The sequence below is a fragment of the Pteropus medius genome, unplaced genomic scaffold (assembly GCF_902729225.1).
Source record: "Pteropus medius unplaced genomic scaffold, Ma_sr-lr_union100, whole genome shotgun sequence".
Classification (NCBI taxonomy): domain Eukaryota; kingdom Metazoa; phylum Chordata; class Mammalia; order Chiroptera; family Pteropodidae; genus Pteropus; species Pteropus medius.
In genome coordinates, this window is record NW_024343935.1 from 294,420 (window position 1) to 312,671 (window position 18,252).

Here is an 18,252-nt window from a genome sequence, read left to right on the forward strand (position 1 = left end):
GGCAGAGGCTGCAGAGATGGGCTCTGGGACCGCTGCCAAGCACTGATTTTTATGACACTTTTGGAAGGGCGAGTTCGGCCCCACAGTCCCAGAATATGTATCATCCTAGGTGTGAATCAGGCTTATTTGAAGAAGTGACAGATGATTCCAGCTTTTTTGGTGGTGGTGGCAGCCAGATAGAAAATAACACATTTTGCAGAGCTCTGGTGCAATTTGAACCTCAGAATGATTACACAAGATTTTAGGCAATTTCTAAGTAGTGATCCACTGGACCAAGATAATAGAGCCAATGAGAGGTCACCAAACACACTGACTCTCGGGACCAAGTTGGCCTTCAAGTTGCCAGTGACTGGGAGATAAAGATCAGAAGGAAGTACTCATCCCAGTAGATCTCCAGCTATTGAAAGAATAATACAACAGTTCTTTGCCAGAGTCTTTGCAAATTCTGCAGTTCCCGAATCTCCGCACCCTTTTTTTCTGGAGCAGGATGCTGCACTCCAACTTTGGGGACTATGCCTGGGGTTACACAGAGCTTGATGCCCTCGTAACCCAGTTTTTAAGACAACTGGAAAACACAGGGCCTCCACAACCTGACAAGGGGAAGATCACAGCTCTTCCAACAGTGACAATAACTCAGGAGCAAGTCGATATGTGTTTAGAGTGTTCGGTATGCAAAGAAGATTACACAGTTGAAGAGGAAGTTGGCAGTTACCCTGCAGCCACATCTTTCACAGCAGTTGTATTGTGCCATGGTTAGAACTGCATGATACATGTTCTATATGCGGGAAGAGCTTAGATGGTGAGCATGCTACTTGGCAAACCCAGAGCTCTGAGGCCTCTGCAAGCAACAGATTTAGCAGCGACAGCCAACTACAGGACTGATGGACTTTCTGAAGCTAAAGACTGTATCTGAACCAGGGCTGTGGTATCTTACCACAGCTGTAAATTGTTTTAAAAAGCAAACAAAGAAACAAGCAAACAAACAAACTAACAAACAAATGTAGTAGGTGGATTTAGGAAATGTATAAGAAACCCCAACCCATAATAATGCAGCGAGTGTTTTTCTTCTCTAAGTTTAAAGTAGATGGAATTACGTCTACAACAAAATGTCTCTGATTCTTCAATTCAGAGTGATGATTTTATAACTGTGAAACTAAATTATGTGCATTTACCCCCAGCCAAAATTGAATCAGTTCCTTAAAGCCCAGCTAGGGTCCTGACATCTGTCGAGTTACCCTGTAATGGATGCTTTCACCTCGTTGTCCAACTTCCATCCTATCATTAGTGCATTTTATAGTAAATACAGTGGAACCAGAGCCCTAAAAAAAAATAAAAATAAAAATAATTTCTTATGAAATGATCATATCATCTTTAGAATTCTCTTTTGTGTTACTAAAGACTATTCATGAGTTGTATAACTCACATATAGCAAACTACACTTGTTGACTAAGTTCATTTATGTGGTGTTTTAAGCAGAAAAAAAATGAAATAGTTTTCTCTTTGGGTCTCTTCTATTCTAGTTCACTCCCTTAACTGCTCTTAATAATAATGTAGACTTTAACATTCTGCTGATTTTAACTGGACTTCTGGTTTTATTCTCTTAGTGAGTTCGGTGTCCACAATGCCTCCCATAGTCTTTGGGGGAAAAATTGATTATCAAATATTTATCTCCAGGTAGAGTTGTCAAGAAAACACAAATTTGATAAATAAATTCACCTGATATGCTCTTTAGAAAGAATTGACCTTATATATGAGGGAGCATTACTCAGTCGATTACTATGCAAAGATTTCTTTTTGATGCTGTAACCATCTCCTGAAGTATAGAAGATGGATTCCATGTGTGAAGATTTGTTTTCATTTAGGTGAAGATTGGTTGGTGTATTTACGTTTTATTACTAAACTATCTTCTTGTTCGTCCTCCAAAATTTCTGTCCTGCCTACAAATTTGACTCCTCTACAGTCTAAACAAAATATCTCCACTTTTCCTATTTTGTCATAACCACTAACTGGATAGTGAATGAACAATGTCACTATCACCCCTTTCATAGCTCCTCATGTGCAGGAAATTCTTCCATCTTCATGATCAGATCGTGACTCACAGGAGAACTTATATTCCTGCCCCGCCTTAGGATTTTCTCCGGGTTTCTTCTATTATGCACGTCCTTCCAACTTCTCCTGGTTACGTGAAAGTGACCTTAATAGAGTCAATTGTTAATTCAGTTATCCAAAATAAACTTGATTAACAGAATGACTAAAATGCTATGTCCAAATATCAGAACATATGCCCATCATTAAAAAACTGCCAGTAATTATAATTGCCCTCATTCGATTCTTTTTCTTGTATCGATAGCTAATGCTGTATAACAAGCTGACCTAAATGATACAGTTTATATCAAATGGGATTATATGATTGGAAATGTTCTGATCTCTGCTCAGATACTCATGGGTCCGCATCAGCTGGGAGTTTCTACATTGTGTATCTCCAGCTCATCCATTATGTGTGTAAGGCTGCAATGCATCCCTGCCTTGAACCGATTTATGACAGTTTATTTATATGTGTAGTATGATCTTCTAATTTATAAAAAAATGAGTTTACCAAATGTAATTTTTCACAAATTAATGTCACTGTTTTTATATCCATATAAAACACGTTGCTTTCTACCAAATAATATTTCTTTCTCCTCCATTAAAGTGTGACTAAAGCTACCTGTGCTCTACATCCTACCTTGAAACAGGCATCACTAGTTTTTTTCCTGTTAGTTATTTTATTGGAATGTAGTTACATGCAATATATTGAACATTTTTAAAGTGTACAAGTTGCTGGATTAAAGGGACCTAACAAATTAAGAGTATATATTGAATGGGTCTATTTACACATCATTCAAAGAACTGTATAAAAGCTTTAATTGCATTATTACATATCTATGAAAATTGAATCTCCTTGAGCCTGTTTTCTTATTTCCAATGATAATACTGGATAATAATATTTCTGATAAATGTGGATCAGATAAATGAAATCTGTGGAAATACTTGTTGAATCCAAGAATTCTCTCATCAGTTAGTAGTCTGCTAATGTATACGTGTATTTATAGATGATTATTTAATAAATAAGCACACTACTTGTGTATATATATGTATATATGTACATATATGTATGTATACATATATATACATTACATATACACATATGTATATGTATGTATATATATGTATAAATATATATATATATACACATAAACAGACTCAATAACCTCTCTTTTATGTTGAATGTTGGAGAGGATAGAAATGAAAGTAATGTTAGGTTGAATTAATACAAAATTTTAAAAATATAAAAACAGAAAAAATTTTTCATGTAGAATGGTTTCCTTAATTTAATTAACTTATTTTTATTACGGTGACATTGGTTAATGAAATCCAGTAACTTACAGGTGTACAATTCAACAGTAAGACATATATATATATATATATATACATTGCGTTGTGTTTTCACCACCCGTAGTTAGATTTCTTTCTCTCACCACATATTTGACCTATTGTACCCCTTCTATCTATTCTCCCCCCCACTCCAATACCCTATGGTAATCACTGGTCTTTTGTCCATGGCTGTGATTTGAATAATGAATTATTGTCCTATCTTAATGTCCAAAGGCCTCAAATTCAGAACCACATTTACATTTATGCAATGGGAAATTCTCTGTATCAGCTAATGGGGCAAAATCCCCAATTCGACTTTGGGTTTCTTCTATTAAATGTAGGTTTCAACACAAAATGTCCTCACCCAAGGGAAGCAAAATGATTGACTTAAGACCCTTAAAGTCACTTTTCTCCAAAATCAGTTATTGGATAAATATCTGTATAACATTGCTATTGCTGCTAAAACAAAACATCATTGAACTAATGGGTTTAAAAGAAACAAATTAATTCACCTAGAGTTTGGTAGGTCAGAAGTCTGAAGAGACAATAGACTAAAATCAAGTTGTCTGTCAGGCATGTTTCTTCTAGAGGCTCTGGGAGAAAATTTGTTTTCTCTTCGTTTCCAGCTTCCCATGGCCACAGGCATTCCTTGACTCATGGTCCTTTCTCCAACTTCAAAGCCAGCACCATAGCATTTTCCAGTCTCCCTCAGACTCCAACTTTTCTTCCTTCCTCTTCCACATTCTAGGATGATGGTGATGACATTAGTCCCATCTGCAAAACCAAGGCCAATGATATCATAATGGAAGCTTATTAGCCAATCTATTTCATCTGCCATCTTAATCCTTCTTTGTAACGAAAAATAACATATTACAAGTTTCTGGAAATTACTATGTGGTTATCTTTTGGAGGTTCTTATTCTGCTTACTATAATTTTTTAAATCCGTAATATATGGTGTCACTCAAGAGTCCTTATGTAAAAGAATCAAAATAGGTATTTTCAGAAGTATATCATATAATGTCATTTATGAATCCTTATATAAAATAACTGAACAATAAATTTATAACAGCTTCTGGAGTGAGTGCAGGTGTCATTTCAGACACACGCATTGGTGGCACTGGGATGATGGTGGATGTTAGTGGATCCGCAAGTGTGACAGAGCTGTGATCTTGAAGGAAGACCTCCTCCCAGGGCCCCACACAAGAAGCAGAGAGTGGCCACCGATCTATGCTGTGTTTTTCATTTGGACATAACCTCTAACTCCATCATTGTAGCTCCAAATGACCACAGTAAGAATTTGTAGACTCTTTTAGCTGTTTAACTATGTCTTATGTTCCACTCTGGGAAATACTTGCAAAGCTGCTGTTTCTTGGTGAATCAAATTGTTCTACAACTCTTCATATTCTTCTTATTGCAAATCTATAGCACATAATTTACAAATACTTGTTGTCAAAAGAAGTATGACATGCTTGAGTGTCTGTTTGCTTCAGGTAGAATTTAATTTATTTTCCATGATTGATTAACTCCCACATTCTCTTAGGTGGACTGTATAACCCCATTTATTGCTTTGAGACTTTAAATAAAAATTTTCCAGCTCCACTGAGATATAATTGACATAACTTTGTGTAAATTTAAAGTGCACATGGTAATTTATTACACATATGTAGTGAAATATTACCACAACAAGATTAGTTAACACATCCAGCACTCCATATAATTACTTCTTTGTGGTGAAAACATTTGAGATATGCTTTCTTAGCAATTTTCAAGTATCTAATACAGTATTGTTAAATATAGTCACCTTGCTGTGATTTGATCCCCAGAACTTAAACATCTTAAAACCAAAGTTAGTACCCTTTGATTAGTATCTCCACGTTTCCCTCACACCTTGTCCCAGGCAACCATCTATTTAGTATTCATTTCTATAAGTTTGGCTTTATAGATACCACATATGAGATAGTGAAGTTTTGTCTTTCTCTGACTTACTTCAGTTATTATAATGCCCTAAAAGTCCATCCATGTTTTCATAATGACATAATTTCCTTCTTTTTTATCACTGAATAATATTTCATTATATATTATATATACATATATAACTTTATTTATTCATTGGTGGAGGCTTAGGTTGTTTCCATGTCTTTGCTCTTGTGAATAATGCTGTAATAAACACGGAGTGGATGCAGATATATTTTTGCAATAGTGACTTTATTTCCTTCAACTATATACCCAGAAGTGAGGTTGCTAGAATATATGGTAGCTCTATTTTTTTCTTTTCTTTTTTTTCCCCATTGGTTGAAAAAATTTGCATGTTTCTATAGTATTAGGTAAGTCCTTATCTTTTTCTCTTCGGGAGTCAGGAATCAGAAAAAAAGCAAACAGCGAAATGTATTTGCCTTGAGACTTGTCCAGGGCTGTCTGTCAAGTACTCGACTGATTAAAAGCTGACTTCGATTCTTAATGGGGAAACAGATTTCTGATCTTGAGTTTTCTTTCTAAAGAGGGAACATAAGCTTTTTGTGAACATTTATTTGTTCATTAAATAGCATTTATTGAATACCTATTGTGTGCCTGACACTGTGCTATGCCTTGAGGAGAGAGAAGGTACTGAGTCAGGCCCAAGTCCTGCCCTGTTGGAATGCCTGAGCCTCTAAAATTCACAACCAGTGTCAATTTCAGCTAAGAGGCCTGATGACTGGATAGTCAACAGTTTCTGGATCTTGGAGCCAGATTATGGTGATCCAGATCCAAATTCTCCTACTTACTAGCTGTGTGAATTTGCCTACCAGCAGTGTGACTTAGGGAGGTTGTCAGAACTTCTCTGTGCCTTGGCTGTTCCCATTGGCAAAGATGGGAGCATAATTGCATCAACATTGTAAAGTTGCCATGAAGATTACATTTAATCTGCATAAAGCATGTAGAACAGTGCCTGGCAAGAGGCCAGTGTTTTTTGAGAGCCAGCTGTTATTATTATCACCTGGGCATGGTGAAGAGAAAGGCTAATGGGATGGAGGTTGGCGTGGAGCCCTCTGATAGAGTGAGGGTCACTTCTTAGTGGGGACCATTATTTTCCTTATATTACAGATATGGAAACTGAGGTTGAAAGATTCCAGGTATACCATAGGGATTAATTTAGCAGGCCTGGGTTAAATATCCTGTCCAAATCCTGCACATTACAAAGAAAGATTTGGCTCTTGTCTGGCTCCTGAGAGACAGCTTCTAAGCCTTTTCAATGTCCTGCCTGATAAAAGTTTCTTTGTTTATCTGGGGAACTTGGGCCACTATGAATAGATAGTCTATGCTTACAATGTGTTTTATGGTGGGACTTTGGGCCACACAGGATCAGCTTAATCTCTGGAGGGGCTGGAGATTAAGGTCAGCCATGCAGGCAGGCTGTCATGTCTATGTGACTGAACACCAATAAAACCACTAGACACAAAAGCTCAGGTGAGCCTCCCTAGTTGGCAATACCCTGTGCATGTTGTCACACATCATCGCTAGGAGAATGAAGTGTCATCGATACAACTCCACTGGAGAAAACAAGTGGAAACTCACTCCTAGTCTCTCCTGGACACTGTCCCAGGTACCTCTTCCCTTTGCTGATTGCAATCTGCACACTTTCACTGTAATAAACTGTAGCGTGAATATAACAGCTTTGCGAGTTCTGTGAGTCCTCATTGAACCCAAGGTTGGTTTTAGGGAGCCTGACTACACCAGGGAAGTGACTGCCGAAGGTCATGGAGCTAACAAGTGGTGGGGCTTGGATCCACGTCCAGGTCATTAAGAATAGTTATGAAAGTGGGGGAAGGAGTGGAGGGAGATGTGGCTGACACTTAAGGGGTGTGGTGACATTTCATGAAGGTAGAGAATACATAAATAAATGAATATATCTACCAAATATTTACTGAGCAAATGTGATGTACCACCTGCTGGTCCACGCGCTGATTAGGGTCACTATGACATCTTAGAGTGGGAAGACAGCCTGTAAACCAAAGACAAAGAGATACACACTAGATGATTTCAGGTATGTAACATGCCGAAGAAAAGAACACCACACAGGAAGCCATTACTCTGTGCCAGGCACAGTTCCGAGGCATTAACTGTTTCTATCGTCATAGAAACCCTGTATAACACATACTTTTCCTACCAGGTTGAAGCACAGAGAGGCTCAGTTTTTGGCCAGGGTCACACAAGTAGTAAGCAACAGAGCTGGGATTTGAACCCAGGTGGCCTGGGCCCAGGGTCCATGCTCCTGACCACTATACCCAGTGACTTTCAGGGAAGTGATCACACAGGCCTGATGCAAATGCTTCTGGCTCGAAAGACACTGGATGATGATGCCCATGTAGAGACAGAGCAGTCGCAGAGGAGCAGATTTGAGGACCTGAATGAGTGCGGGTATCATCTCAGACACACAAATTGGTGGCACTGGGATGATGGTGGATGATGGTGGATTCCACAAGTGTGAACTTCAGAGACCACACCATTTAACACTTCTAGCCACACATCTTTCTATAGAAGGGTGCACATCCTTCTTATACAACGTGTGGTCAGAACAATCCTATTTTGTAGAAAAATTGGAGAGAATAGAATAAAATCAATAGCTAAATAGCTAAAACATTTATGGTAGCTCTATTCCAATGTACATTTCCACCAACAGTGTATAAGTGCTCCCTCTTCCACACATCCTCACCAGCAAATATTATCTTTGGTCATTTTGATAATAGAATTGCTAATAGATAGAATTCCTGATAGACACAAACACACTAAATTTATAGTCTCATACATTTTCACAAGTATATCTATACATACATAAAAAAAACTAAACTTCCAATTGTTTTTTGAAAGAATGTGATCAATTGGATACAAATACTCCAATCCCACCATATAGAAACAAAGAGCTTTCACAGGCAATCACGAAAGTGATCAAGAAAGTAAATGACTAACCAATGCACATATATAGACAGCCTCACAAGTAACAAAATATTTGCAGAGTAAAGCTCATTAGCATTCCCCTTGTCATATAGTAAATAAACTTTTAATGTGAAACCCAGGGTGAGGGAAGATACTGTGAGATGCTTGTCTCATGAAATATGGTTTCCCTTTTCACATATTAAATAAATTTTTTACATAATTTATTCTTTGAATTTTCTAATAAAAATAGTACTGCAATTTAATTTTACAACCATACCCTCTTGTATTTTTTTTCATAATACTGTTTGAAGATTTTATTTCATAATACTAATTCTAATGGCTCATACTATATCTATTTTTTTCTCTTTTCTTTTTTAAATAATATTTATTTTTCAATTGCAGTTGACATACAATGTTATATTATTTTTAGGTGTACAACTTAGTGATTAGACATTTATATAACTTAGGAAGTGCTCACCCCAATAAGTCTAGTACCCATCTGACACCACACATAGTTATTACAATATTATTGACTATATTCCTTAGGCTGTACTTTCTATCCAAGTGATTGTTTTTATAACTGAAAATTTGAACATCTTAAAACTTTCCCCTTTTTCGCACCCCAACTCCAACCTCTCTTCCATCTGGCAAACGTCAAAATGTTCTCTGTATCTATAAGTATGTTTCTGTTTTGTATTTTCATTTATTTTGTTCTTTAGATTCCACATAAGTGAAATCATAAGGCATTTGTCTTTCTTTGTCTGACTTATTCCAGTCAGCATGATACCCTCGAATTCCACTCATGTTTTTGCTGATGAGAAGATTTCATTCATTTTATAACTAAGTAATGTTCCGCTGTATATATGTATCACCTCTTCTTTATCCATTCATCTATTGATGGACCGCCAGGTTGCCTCTATATTTTGGCTATTGGAAATAATGCTGCAATGAACATATGGATTCACATATCACCTCGAAGTAGCGTTTTGAATTTATTTGGAATAATACCCAGAAGTGGGGATTACTGGGTCCTTCTTTGTCTCTTGTTTAAAAGTCTATTTTGTCTGATGTAAGTATTGTTATCCCACTTTGTTTTTCATTTTTATTTTCTCTTCGTATTTTTTTCCATCCCTTTGTTTTCAGTCAGTGGGTGTCTTTTGATCTGAGTGGGTCTCTTATAGGCAGCATATGTATGAATCTTGTTTTCTTTTCCATTCGGCCACCTTACGTCTAGTTTTTTTAAAAATTAATTTCATTAGGGTAACATTGGTTAATACAATTATATAATTTTCAGGTGTACATTATAATTTAACATCTGTATATTCTATTGTGTTTAACACTCAAAGTCCAGTTTCCTTTAGCTGTTATATATTTGATCCCTTTTACCCACTTCACCCTCCCCTTACCCTCTATATTTGATCCCCTTACCCCATCTACATCTCTCCTCCTCCCCCACCCCCTACTCTGGTAACCATCGGCCTGTAGTCCATGTCCATAATATCTGTTTGTTTGTCTTGTTCCTTTGTTGCTTTTAGGTTTATATCCCACGTATAAGTGATATCATGTGATTTTCAACTTTTTCAGTCTGCTTTATTTTGCTTAGCATGATTATCTCAAGTTTCAGCCATGTTGCCACAAATGGCAGTATTTCATCTCTTCTGATGGCTGAGTAATATTCCATTGTATATATGTACCACAGCTTCTTTAGCTAATCATCTATTGTAGGACATTATGGTTACTTCCGTGTCCTGGCCACTGTGAATAATGCTACTATGAACATTGGTGTGCAAAATATCTTTACAGATGTGATTTTTTTAAGTATTTGGGGTAAATACTAAGTAGAGAGATTTCTGGATCACATGGTAGATCAATTCGTAGTTTTTTGAGGAATCTCCATACTGCTTTCCATAGTGGCTGTACCAATTTGCAGGATATGAGGGTTCCTTCTTCTCCGCATCCTCTCCAGCATTTGTTATTACTTGTCCTGTTGATGATAGCCATTCTAACAGGTGTAAGATGGTATCTCATTGTGGTTTTTATTTGCATTTCCCTAATAGCTAGCGATGTTGAACATCTTTTCATATATTTGTTGGCCATTTGCATGTCCTCTGGGGAGAAGTGTCTGTTTAGGTCCTCTGCGCATTTTTTGATTGGATCGTTCTTTTTTTTTTAATTGTTATTGAGTCATGTGAGTTCTTTGTATAATTTAGATATCAGGCCCTTAATGATGTGTTGCTTGTAAATATATTTTCCCATTTGGATGGTGTCTCTTTTGCTGAGCAGAAGCTTTTTAGTTTGATGTAGTCCCATTCATTTATTTTTGCTTTTACTTCCATTGCCTTTGAGGTCAAATTCATAAAATCCTCTTTAAGTCTAAGGTCCCTGAGTTTAGTTCTTATGTTTTCTTCTATGCATTTTATTGTTTCAGGTCTTATATTCAGCTCCTTAATATATTTTGAGTTAATTTTGGTGTGTAGTGATAGATAACAGTCGAGTGGTGTCTTTAGGATTTTCTACATAGAGGATGATGTCATCCACAAATAGTGACAGTCTGACTCTTTGTTTCCTATTTGGGTGCCTTTTATATCTTTCTCTTGCCTGATTGCACTTGCTAGGATCTCCAATGTTATATTGACTAAGAGTGGTGACAGTGGGCAGCCTTGCCTTGTTCTTGATCTTAGAGAGAAGGTTTTTAGTTTTTTACCATTAAGTATAGTGTTGGCTGAGGGTTTGTCATATATGGCCTTTATTATGTTAAGGTATTTTCCTTTTATACTGATTCTGTTAAGTGTTTTGATCATAAATAGATGCTGTATCTTGTCAAAGGCTTTTTCTGCATCTATTGATATGATCATATGATTCTTATTTTTTTATTTGTTTATGTGGTGTATGCCATTAATTGATTTTCTTATGCTGAACCATCCCCGTGCCTCTGGGATGAAGCCCCTTGATTGTCGTGTATAATCTTTTTAATATGTTGCTATATTCGGTTCTCTAGTTTACTTAGGATTTTTGCATCTGTGTTCATGAGAGATATTGGTCTGTAATTTTCTTTTTTTGTGTTATCTTTACCAGATTTTGGTATCAGGGTAATATAGGCCTCATAAAATGAGTTGGGAAGTTTTGCCTCTTCTTTGATTTTTTTGGAAGAGTTTGAGGAGAATAAGTATTAAATCTTCTTTGAATGTTTGGTAGAATTCACTGGTGAAGCCATCTGGTCCTGGACTTTTATGTTTTAGTAGGTTTTTGATGATTGTTTGAATTTCCATACTGGTGATCAGTCTATTTAGATTTTCCAGTTCTTCTTGATTCAGTCTAGGAAGGTTATATTTTTCTAAGTACTGTTCCATTTCTTCTAGGTTATTAAATTTGGTGTTATACACTTTTTCATCGTATTCTTGAATGGTCCTTTATATTTCTGCGATGTCAGTCATAATTTCCCCTCTTTCATCCCTGATTTTGTTTATTTGTATCCTTTATCTTTTTTCTTTAGAGAGTTTAGCCAAGGATTTGTCAAAGAACCAGCTCTTTGATGCATTTATTTTTTCTATTTTTCTTTGTTTGTTTGTTTTCAATTTCCTTGATTTCTGTGGTAATTTTAATTCTTTCTTTCTTTCTACTGACTTTAGGCTTCATTTGTTCTTCCTTTTCTAGTTTTTTAAAATGAAGCGTTAGGTTGTTTATTTGGGCTTGTACTTGTTCTTGGAGATTGGCCTAATGATATGAACTTTCCTCTTATGACCACTCTTGTCATGTCCCAAAAGCTTTAATATGTTATACTATCTTTATCATTTGTTTCTATGTATCTTTTATTGTCTCTTTTTATTTCTTCTCTGACTCAGTTATTCTTCAGTAGTATGTTGCTTAATCTCCACGTATTTTTGGTTCTTCCTGATTTCTTTCTACTGTTGATCTCTAGTTTCAAAGCATTATGATCAGAGAATATGGTTGGAATGATTTCAACCCTCTTATATTTCCAGAGGCCTTCTCTGTGTCCCAGTATGTGGTCGAATCTTGAGAATGTACCATGTGCACTAGAGAAGAATGTATAAGCAGCTGTTTTGGGATGGAAGGCTCTGTAAATGTCAATTATGTGCAGTAGGTCCAATGTGTCATTTAAGGATGTTATTTCCTTATTGCTTTTCTGTTTGGATGATTTGTCCATATCCAATAGTGGGGTATTTAGGTTCCCTACTATGATGTGTTTTCGTCCCTTTAGTTCTGTTAGTAATTGCTTTCCATATTTCGGGGGCCCCCGATTGAGTGCATAGATATTAATAAATGTTTTGTCTTCTTGGTGCATGATTCCCTTTATCATTATGAAGTGTCCCTCAGTATCTTTCTTTACCTTTTTTATTTTGAAGTCTATTAAATCTGATTTTGTACCTCTACTCTCACTTTTCTCTGAATGCCATTTGCTTGAAATTTCATTTTCTACCTTTTCGCTTTGAGTCTATATTTATCTTTGGAGCTGAGATGTATCTCCTGGAGGCAGCATATGGTTGGGTTTTGTTTTTTGATCCATTCTGCAACTCTGTACCTTTGTATTGGTGAGTTCAGTCCATTTACATTTAGGGTGATTATGGAAATGTGAGGTCTTCTTATAGCCATTTTATCTTTGCTTTCTGGTAGCTCGGTGTTTCTGTTGATTTCTTGTCCTTGTACTCTGTTTTCTTTATTTTGTTTGACTTTTGTGGGTTTTCCCTCTGGTCCTTCATGTTTTATGACTTACATAATGGTTTTGAATCTTTGGCATGTGGTTACCATTATAAATATAAAGGATAGTTCTATATATACAGTCATCCATTTCTCCTGTGCATGCCTTATCTCCATTCCTCTGAGAATTTGGAACTTTAAATCCTCCCCTATCAGTCATCGTGTTTTCAGTTTGTCCCTGTGTATGTCGAACGTTCATTACTATCTTGGATTGCAATTCTCTTCTTATTATTCAAGCCTGTAATGCCCTGTTCTTCATAAGGGTTGCACTCCTCTGCTTCTATTTGCCTGATGGTCACTTTACTCTTAATTATGTATTTTTTTTGTCATTTTGTTTTATGGGAGCTGACCCCTTTCAGTATTTCCTGCAATGCAGGCCTCATAGAGAGGAATTCCCTCAATTTTTGTATGTCCTATAAGGTCTTTATTTCTTTTTCATATCTAAAGGAGAGCTTAGCTGGATCCATTATTCTAGGCTGGTATTTCCTTTTACTTATCATTTGAATATTTGATTCCATTCCTTTCTGGTTTATAAGGATGGGAGTAGAAGTCCAACGATAATCTAATGAGTTTTCTTTTAAAGGTTACTGTTATTTTTTTTCTGGCTGCCCTGAGAATTTTGTCTTTGTCATTGATTTTTGATAATTTTAATACAGTGTCTCTTGGTTTAGTCCTTTGTGGGTTGAGATAATTGGGTGTTCTGCTGACTTTTTGAAATCCAAGCTCCAGCTCATTCCTTAGATTTGGGAAATTTTCATCAACTATGTGTCTGAAAATGCTTTCTAGTCCCTGCTCCTTTTCCTTGCCTTCGATAATGCCCATTATTCTTATGTTTCCTCTCAAAAACAGCTAGTTTTTGTATTTCTGTATCATTCTTTTTCATTCCTCGGTTTCTCTCTTCTTCCTTCTGATTTATTTCTAGATTTCTGTCTTTGATATCACTGATCCTTTCCTCCATATGGTCGTCTCTATTTCCCAAGCTATTTCATTTTTCAACTCTTGCATTGTTTTCATCATCTCCAGAAGTTCTATTTGGTTCTTTTTGAGGGTTTCAATCTCCTTACTCTGCTTATCTAGTTTTTTCAATTCTTGAAATTGTGTATTTGAGTTGTTTTGGATCTCATTGAGTTTTTTTCAGAAGTACCATCCTGAATTCTCTGTCATTTAAGTCATATATTTCTGTGTCTGTAAGTTTATTTTCTGGAGATTTTTCTCTTTCTTTCTGAGATGCCTTGTCACCTTGGATGTTCATGGTGTTTAATGGACTATTTCTCTACCTGGACATTAATGGAAGAGTATTCTGCTGTTTTTCCAGAAAGAAGATTTATTATATAAAGGTTTCCCTTTAGCCTGCTGCAAAGAAGGTGGTTTTCTTTCGGTTTCCAGTAGGTGTCGTCTAAGCCTGGATCCCTGCTTTACATGAAGTCTTAAAAATGCCTTTTAAAAATTTTCTTGTAGATATTTAATCATGCTTGCTACCCTCAGTTTCAGTCCCTGTAAGCGTCAGCAATCATCTCAGTAGGGTTCGCTCTGATTTCCCTGGGTCTGTGAGGTGATTGTTCTTGGAGAGTATGAGGGTGGGGCCATCTGGTTTGGGGTTTGGGGGCTCCCGCTCAGTTTTGGTTTTGCAACCGCGCTCAGCAAAAATGAGCATTTGTTCCTCTGCCATCCTTTTCTGCTTTTATGCTTGCTGCCCTGATGACTGGGCCCTGGATCCATCCAGCCACGGAGAGCTCACAGCTATCCCAGGTATCAACTTTCAGGGAACTGGCTGCTGGTACTGGCTGCTCCTTCTCCCCAACCCCTCCTCCTGCAGGGAGATCCAAGGCTGTGAGAGGCAGGTTCTTTATTACACCCAGTCCACTGCCTGACACCCGGCGTTCTGACCTGTGGTAGCTCTTTTGCGCAGATCGCACGCTCAGACGTGTTGGTGTGCTGTTTGGGTGTTTATTGTTGAGTTTTAGATGTTCAGCTTACTGTTTCAAGGGGAGACATCTGAGGACGTCTCTCACTCAGCCATGTTTCCTCCTTCTTCCACATTTAAATTGTACTTCATCCAACTGCCACTTACTTAGGGATATCAGTATGTTTTCGTTGTGTGTATATTTTCTGGTTGAGTTGAAGTTTTGCCTTGCCACCAGACTGATGTCCTCACAATGGCAAAGAAAGTGTTAGAAAATGTGTTGACCGTTTGGCACACAAATTCCACAATTTGCAGTGATCGAGACACCCACTTCACTGAGCAAGTCATATGAGCCTTGACAAACAGCTTTGAACATTTTTGGAATTATCACTGACCCTATCTATCACCTCAAATATCAGGCTAGGTCTAGAGAACCAAGGGAAATACTGGATTCAAGGCAGAACAAGTTTTATTACACAGACCTGAATCAACTGATGAAATGACAATTTTTATGACTTTTTTTGTTTGAGATTGCTGACTTTTTAGTCTTTTTCTTTCCAGATCAAAGAAAACTTGTTTACCTATGACTTACAATTAAGTAAATTATATCTCTGTAAGCAGAATTGAAACATTTATTTCTTCTCCCTACTTAATCCCCCCAGAATTCAGAAACTTTTAATGAGTGAATATTTTATTTTCACGGCAAATTGATTATTTGCATAAGTTCAACAAGAACCTGTTTTCTTAACAAAAGGTTACAATTGGAAACTGGTTTTATTACCAATCCTTTGACTAGAATGTCATGATAGACATGCATAGACTCAGACATGACCAGAAAGCTTTGACAAGTTAAAGAGACTCATGGAAACCAATAAAAGCCCCTTTTGGGAATATAGCCTGGTACCTTGTTTACATGGTTCCTTACCCTCCAGGTAAGGAACAAAGCCTGCTTCCTAGGTATTGCAAAGAAAAAATCTCTTGGGGGAAAGGGAAGGTGAATACAAAATGTCATTACCCAAGGGAAGCAAAATGAATGAATTGAGACACTTAGGGTCAGTTTCCTCCAAAAACATTCACTGCATAAATGTCTGTATAACATTGCTATTGCTGCTGTAACAAATCATTACACTAGGAGTTTAAAAGAAAGAAGTTTATTCGCCTATAGTTTTGGAGGTCAGAAGCCTGACGCAAGTCTCAATGGACTAAAATCAAGATGTCTTCAGAGCTAGTTCCTTCTGGAGGCTCCGGGAGAGAATCCATTTCCTCTCCTATTCCAGTTTTTCACAGCCACAAGCATTCCTTGGCTCACAGCCCTTTCTCCATCTTCAAAACCAGCAGTGTAGCATCTTCCATTCTCCCTCTAATTCCAACTATTCCTCCTTCCTGTTCCACATTCTAAGACCACGGTGATGACATTAGTCTCACCTGCATAATCACGGCCAATATGTAAATCTTAAAGTTAACACATCAGCAAAAATATTTCAAAGGCTCCCTTTAATGTAGGGAGGAGGCAAGAGAAATAAATGTTAAATCAAGCTGCATTCAGAGCCTTCAATGTGCTGCTGCCAGACCTTAGGAGACCTACAGAACAAAGTAAGGTTCCTACAGGGATTACTAACAAACCATTTATCCACACTGTGAAGGGAAAACAGAATCTTTAAGTCATACCCTACACAAAATATATATTCTCCAAGCAAAAAACCCTAGGGAACCTATAGATCAAACACAGGGATGGCTAGCAGGCTTTCCAACTACATACTCATGACTTTCGCTCTACATACCCTTATCTTTCACACTATATACCCACACCATCAAAGGAAAATAGGTAAACAAAGTCTTTAAGCTGTAATTCATAGAAACTGAGTGATATAGAAACTGAATTCCCTGAAAACCCAGGGCCTTTGTCTTGACTTTGTCTGTCTGTCTTTTGTTCTGTCATTTTTTTCCCGGTGTGTTCCCTACGTCTCTCTGTCTCTCTCAGTTCTCTCATTCTCTGCCTCTGAGAGGAGACCATGTCTCTGTCTGAAGAGCATTATTCCTTTTTTAAATAAACTTTCCTTTTGACTCTAACTCTGGCGTGCTCTTGAATTCTTTTCTGCACTCAGACAAGAACCTTCTCTTGGCACAAGACTTGATTTTCCATTTGGAGGGATTTGCCCTGTTCTGCATCACCTTAATCTTTCTTACAAAAAAATAACATATTCTAAGTTTTTAGGGATGAGGATGTGAACATTCTATGGAGGCCCTTATTCTGCCTAATACAAAGTCTCTTTTAGAAGTGTATTATTTGTTGACACTCAAAGGCCATTATATAAAAAACACAGAATTCATCACAGTCTCTGGAATGAGTAAATACAGTCATGTGCAGTATGAAGATATTTCGATCAACGAGAAACCACATATAAAACAGAGGTCTCAAAGAATATTATGTTGCTGAAATATTCCTATCAGTTAGTGACAATAGAACCATGGTAACAGCTTAATGAACGGCATTAACAAAGACTTAGTATTGTATTCCTATTGCCTACAGTATGAAATAGAGCAACATGTTTAATAGGTTTGTAGCCTATGAGCTGTAGGGGCGGAGAATTGATCAACCCCAAATATGTCAATTTGGCATAATGGTTATTTTAGGCAGGTTAATTTTAAGAAACAGAAGACATGGGAGTATCTCTCAAAAACAAGTACAAGTTACATTTTGTTAGGGACATTTACATTTGTAATGAAAATCTCCATTTGTAAGGGTATCTCCTTGGCTGTACTAGAAAGCAGTGACCTTATCACCAGAAATTTTTATCAATGGAGAAGCCAATGGAGAAAAAAATCTACATAACACTCCTTCTCTATTTACTATGCTTTACATCAATGTCACACAGTTCTCTCCTTGTTGAAAAAGGAAATGGCAATTTTTTGAAGCTATCAGGGATTTTTGAAGCTATTAGTGTCCCACTGAAGTCAATGCATCAAAGACTCAAGGGACCTAGTCAAGTCAGAGTCCTCAGTCTAGGCTTTTGTGAGAACTTTGAGAGAGGAGACCTCTGGCAGGCAGGAGAGTCATGGAAAAGGAGTAACAAATACAGGATTTATTTGACTTCTCAATCAGTCCCTTGGGAACAAAGAATCAGCAGGAAAAATTTTCATTCCATCCAGACCAGTGTCCCACAGGGAAATCTGGGCTCAGAGGTGGGAGCAACAGTGGAAACAGTGTCTGATGAGCAGATAAAGGGAGTTGAAAATATCTCCTCTGCTGTAGTCCCTTGGTGTGTATATCTTTGGGCTCGAAGGAGCATAGTTATTGCTTTTGACT

The 18,252-nt window shown here is 37.1% G+C and overlaps 1 pseudogene; it reads left to right on the top strand.

Moving 5' to 3' along the window:
* Nucleotides 1-95: 95 nt before the first annotated feature.
* Nucleotides 96-894, top strand: LOC120607063 (E3 ubiquitin-protein ligase RNF115-like; annotated as a pseudogene).
* The last annotated feature ends 17,358 nt before the right edge of the window (nt 895-18,252 follow it).